Raw genomic sequence first — 7,500 nt, 5'->3', positions numbered from 1 at the left:
GGAATAGAATTCTATGCCTTATACTATATCGGAAATGTTGCTATACGGATGTTCAATACAGTTATAACACGTAGAAGTTAGACATTGAGAGGCATGTTTGTTTGCATGCTAATGATTTTGTAAGTGTTTTTATACTTGCAGGTATGGGCTTGTATATCAAGGTTTCTCTATCAACCGAATGGTAATGTTGCTGGTCTGCTCAACCTACCACATGTTACTGAAAGAACACCTGATTATGTATTTATTTATTTATTTATTTTCTACAGGATACCGAGTCTTGACGATACACAGTGTAAGTGATAAGGAAATAAATACTAAGGTAAATAAAATATGCGGGCTAATAGAGCCACCAATAGTGAGAATTACCACAACAATGAAAAAAGAAGAAAAAAACACGGAAAATCATGTCTACAATAAGGTCTATTATCTTTCGTGTCATTGTTTCCCTTGTGGTCATCGGAAAGGAACTAAAAAGACTCTAAGTAATTATATAGCACACATTCACACACACACAAACAAACACATACACACATACACAAACACACACGCGAACATTGTGTAGATTATATTGGTGTGTGTTAAGTGTTTACCATTATATGCACTATTTATATACTCATTCTTCCCGTCCTTGTATCTACCATCTTTTCCATATTCCTCTTTCTCTTCTTTTCAAATCATCATAAACTCTCTTCGCTACTTCGATAAGGCAGTAAGAGAATGAACCGAAGCAAAGAGGCTCTCCATGCGTTGGATGAAAGGTAAGTGGCCCTGCACGTTTGATAACGTTTAGGGGATGTCAGTGCTATTGCAAACATTTTTGGATATGTTTGTCCATCTACAACTGATAAATGGGTGTGTGAAATAGTTGGTATCATACTGCTTGTTTTTCACTGTATATAAATGAAAAAATTATTAATATTTATATATAAAAATATATATATATATCTTTATCAATTATATATGTATATATATAATTATTTATTTACATATTGTATATTTTATATTTATAATTTTTATATATAATATAAATTGTGTGGTGTGTGTGAGTGTTGTGTGTGTGTGTGTTGGTTGTGTGGTGTGTGGTTTGTGTGTGTGTGTGTGTGTTTTGTGTGTAACCCCCGCCCCCACACCCACCCCCCCACACACCCCTATATAACATATATTTATAAATAATATATATATATATATATATCTAATATAATATTTATTAATCTATTCGATATTATATTATATATCTATATATATATATATATTTTTTATATATATATTTTTTCCTTATATAAGTATATTTATATTACAACATATTATATCTATATCTTGTCTTATCTAACTATTTATTATTTTATCTATAAATATATATATTTATATATATATATATATATAATAAAAAATAGTATATAAATATATATTTAACACAAACACACACACCCCCAAATAATTTAAAATTTATAATATATATATATAATATTTAATATATCTATTATATGTTATATGTAATTTATTATATATATAAATATTATATTATATATTAATTAATATATATTATATATTAATTATAACAGGTATATTATATATATATATATATTATATATATAATATATATATATATATATATAAATATATATATAATTCATATATATATATATAATTATATAATATATATACACAGGTAAAATATATTATATATTTTATTATATATATTTTGTATACACGTCTATAATATTTTATATTATAAATATATATATATATATATATATATATATATATATTTTTATAATATATATTATATATATTATATAAAAATATATATATTATTATATATATTTATTAATTTATTTTTTTATATCTATGGGTTTTTTATATGTACATATGTATTTATTATACTATATTATATTATATTAATAATTTATAAATATATATATTTACATATATATATACATACATACATAATATATTAATATATATATTATATATATATATATTATTATTTTTCTATATAAAATATATATTTTTATTTGGGGGTGTGTGTGTTTTGTGTGTGTATATTATTTTAATATATACACACAATTATCCAAATCCCCTAGAAATAAATGCGCCGACGCTACTAATAAACACAAACCCTGTGGTAGAGCACCTTCACAAACCCATGGGAAATATAATCAGCGAACGCCATTTACTTCGAAGCAAAGAAAAATCAGGGTTGAGCCTATTATCACCGTGGCTGCCGCTTACTGCTCCTCGGCTCCTTTTTTCTTTTCCTTCCTCTTCCAGTTGGCCCTACCCCTCCCCCCCTCTCTCTATCTCTCTCTTCCTGGTCCACTCTCCTATCACTTCCTCCTCCCTTTCCTCCCACATAATCTCCCCCTTCCTTGTTCCGCCTCCCCTCTGCACACCCCCCCCCCTCCCTCCCAGCCCTCCTCTTCGCACAGAATAGGACTATCACACTAAAAGTCCAATAGAAAGAAACTTAAGGCTCATTATCCTTATCTGAAGCCCGGAAAACTGGCCGTATAATTAAGCAGAAATATCCATACTGTTTGATAACGTGGCGATTCCGGGCATCCGAGAACGAAGCGGCGGTTCGCACACCTGACTATCTCCCAGCTGCTTGGGTTCCTCTTGTTCTTCGGGTGTTTCACTGTTATTTTTGGATAAGGGTTCCCACACCATATCTTTAGGGCTTTTAAGGCGTTAGGGATTAGTTTACGAGAGTGATATCTCTCGATGTTTCCGTTCGTGTATATATATGATGCATGAATTATGTATGGGTGTGAGCAGTGTTAGACGAAGAAAGATATGAATTTATTTACATTCAGTGTATATATATATATAAAAAACCCCATACCCACACCCACCCCCCTATATAAATGAAAATATTTATAATGTTTTTATATATATATATATATTTTCTATTATATATATAAAATATGTATTATAATTATATATAATAAATTCTATAAATATATATACTTCTCTCTCTTTCTCTCTCTCCTCTCTCTTCTCTCCCCCATCTCACTCTCTCTCCCCTCTCTCTCTTCTCTCTCTCTCTTTATATATATATATATATTATATATTATTATTATATTACATTTATATATTTATATATTTATATGTTCATAATATATATATAAATATATATATATATATAAATACATAAAAACATTTATATTTTTTTATATATTTATATATGTCCTATATATATATATATTATATATCTATATATTATATATTTATTATATATATATATGTGTGTGTTGGTGTGTGGTTGTGTGTGGGTGTGTGTGGTGGGTGTGTGGGGTGTGTGTTTGTGTGTGTTGTGGGGTGGGGTTTTATGTAATATATATATATATAATATATAAAAATTATTTATACTATATATATATATTATATAATATGAATATATATATAATTATATATATATATTATTATACATATATATATATTATATATATATATAATATATATTTTATATTAAAATTAATGTATACATAAATAATATATATACAAAATATTTATTTATATATTTATTTATTTTATTAAAATCCCTATAATATATTTATATATAATATATATATATATTAAAAATTTATATTAACATATATTATGAATTTATTTTATTTATATTTATATATTATATATAATAATATATAAATAATATATAATTTGTTGTGTGTGTGTGTGTGTGTGTTTTGTGTATGTGTGTTTTAGAGTGTAGTGTGTGTGTTTTTTTATAGATATTGATATAGTAGATGGGGATGAATATAAAAACTACAAAATATATATATAATATATATATAAATATATATATATACATTCCCTTATATTTTATATATCTTTATTATATATATATAATATATATATATATATATATATGTGTGGTGTGTGTGTGTGTGTTGTGTGTGAATGTGTGTGTGTGTGTGTGTGTGTGGTATGTTTCCACACACCACCCACACATAGACAACACACAATAATAACTATCAAATATACTATCTGTATATATATTAATTTATAATATATTTTATATTAATATAAATATTTTAAAATTATATATTTATTTATATATAAAGGGGAGAGAGAGAGAAAAAAAAGAGAGAGAAACATATCCCTAACACACCCACACACACACACACACACCCCCACACACAAAACACACACTATAAATTTAAATATTTATATCTATATTTTATTAAAAATTATATTTATTTTGTATATTTATAATACTATCTTATATGTATTATATATTAATATTATTATATATATATTATATATAAATATATATTATATATAAATATATATTTTCTATTATATTTTATATAAATATATATTTTATCTATATATGTGTGTGTGTGTGTTTGTGTGTGTGTGGGTGTGTGTGTGAGTAATATTTTATCTATATATTAATGTATATATATTATATATATTATATATATATATATATTTATTTATTTATTTATATCCCTTAAAATGTATTATACAATATTCATATATTGTTTATTATATTATCTATATATTATTAATATATATATATATATATTTTTTTAGATATCTAATATATATAATATATATATTATAATATATACATTATATATTTTATATATATATAATATTTATATATTATATATATATTATTTATATTCACACACACACAACCCCAACCACCCCACACACACACACACCCTCAATATATATATATATATATAAAATATTTTTATATATATATATATATTTATTTAAATATATATATTATAAATATATATATATTATATAAATATATTATATTATATATATACATATATGTATGCTTTTCTTAGAGAGAGAGAGAGTGAGAGAATATAAATCAGCCAGGTATTAAGATCCCAATGGATATAGAATGCATCGTACGAAGTAAATCTTCTACAGTAATGTTCTATACAGCGAGACGAATCCCGTTTACAGTGCATGTTGGATTTAACTTCCTTTCACAATTTGTTGATTGGACATTCAAACACAGATTCTATTTGAAGTCCATGCTAGCGATGCTTTCGGCATGCACTGGATTGTATTCTAAATTGCTTTCGTAGGGAAAAAAATCTATTCGTAGGGCAAAAACAACCCCATACCTAATAAATGAATATATTATAATATTTTATATATTATTTTATATAGAATTTAAAAATTTATATATTAATTGTATATATATGTAATTTAAATTATTATCTATATATATTATATTTTATTAAATTTTTATAATTATATATATATTCTAATAATAATATATATTATATATATATTATATATGTATATATTACATTTTTATTTAAATATGTTCATATATTTATATATTTTATATATATTTATATATTATAAATATATATAAAATATATACATTTATATTTTTTATTTTCATAATTTTATAATATATTTTTTGTATATATATATATTTTATATATATATATATATTTTATATTAAAATATATATTATATATATGTGTGTGTGTGTGTGTTTTTGGTGGTGTGGTGTGTGGTGTGTGTTGTGTGTGTGTGTGTTTGTGTGTGGGGTGTGTGTGTGTGTGTATGTGTGTGTGTTTTTTGTATTATTTATATATATATTAATATATTATTATAAATTATCTATATATATATATATATTTAAACTTATAATATATATATTTTATATTATATATATATATATATATATATTTTATATATATATATATTTATACTTATATATATTTATATATTTATAATATATATTATATTTTATATAAAAATATATTATTATATATTTTATATATATTTTATAAACTCTAGTTCCCAGCATGGATGCTAGGAACTAGAGTTTTGAATTTAATCATTTTCATAAATATGAACTGGTAGTACCATACCGCTCTGTGATGTTTTGTCTATTTATCTGTCTATCTATATATTCATATATAAATGCATTGCGTATATGTGTTCTGTACACACACATATACGCATATATATATATATATATTAATATATAAAATATATAATATAAAATCTTTTTATAATATTATTATATAAAATTATGTATGATATATATATATATATATATATATATATATATATATAATATATATATATATGTATAATGAATGCATATATATATATATATATATTATATATTATATATATAATATTAATTTTATATATATATATATATATACAATATATATATATTATATATATATATATATATTTTTATATATTATATATTTTATTTATTTTATATATATGTAATTATATTAAATTTTTACATATATTATATATTATATAAAATTTTATTCTATATTTATATAATATATATATATATTGTTAAATATATTATTATATCCCTATATATATATATATTATATATTATTATATATTTATATATATATAAAATATATACATTAATATATATTTAATTATGTATGTATACATATATCTATATATATATTAAATATATATATTATTTTATATTATTCCCTATATATGATATATGTATATAGGTATTATAATATAAATATATATAATTATATATAATTATTATATATGTATATATATTTCGATTATATTACATTATATATTTATTTTTATATATATATATATATATATATATATATAAATATATATTATGTATTTATAATATATCATTATTTACATATTATATATATATATATATTATATATTATATATTTATATGTATATAAAATATATATATAAATAAACTATTATTAAATATAATTGATCTATCATTATATATTTATATATTATATATATATTTATAAAATATATTATATAATTTATGCATATATAATATATATATTTATATATATATATATAAATATATATACATTTATACACATATGTATATATATACAAAATATATATTATATATAATATATAATATATATATATATATATATAATATAAGATATAAATTTATATATATATATATTATATATATATTATATTAAAAACTTATATATATATATATAAATCTAAATATATATATATATAAATATATTATATATAATATAAAATATATATATATATATCTATATATATATATATAACCCTATATATATATATATATATATATATATATTATTTATATATTATATTAATATATGTGTGTGTGTGTGTACATAATATTACATATGTATAAAATATAGATATATAATAAAATATATATATATAATTATATAATATATGTTATTATACATTCCCCCCACTTTTTATAAATACATTTAAAATATTTATATATATATATAATATAAATATTATATATTATATACTATTAATATGTAATGTGTTGTAATATACATATATCTAATATATATATATAAATATATATATATAAATATATATATTATATAAATATATATTATTATATATATATATATATATTTATAAAATATAAACTTAATATTGTTTGTGGGGTGTGTTCTATATACATACCCACACCCCCACAAAACACAGACACACACACACACACACCAAATTATCTATATCTAT

The sequence above is a fragment of the Penaeus japonicus genome, unplaced genomic scaffold (assembly GCF_977035675.1).
Source record: "Penaeus japonicus unplaced genomic scaffold, GWHDUDI00000001_assembly GWHDUDI00000006, whole genome shotgun sequence".
NCBI lineage: Eukaryota > Metazoa > Arthropoda > Malacostraca > Decapoda > Penaeidae > Penaeus > Penaeus japonicus.
The sequence above is the reverse complement of the archived record's forward strand: the minus strand, read 5'-3'. Positions refer to the sequence as shown.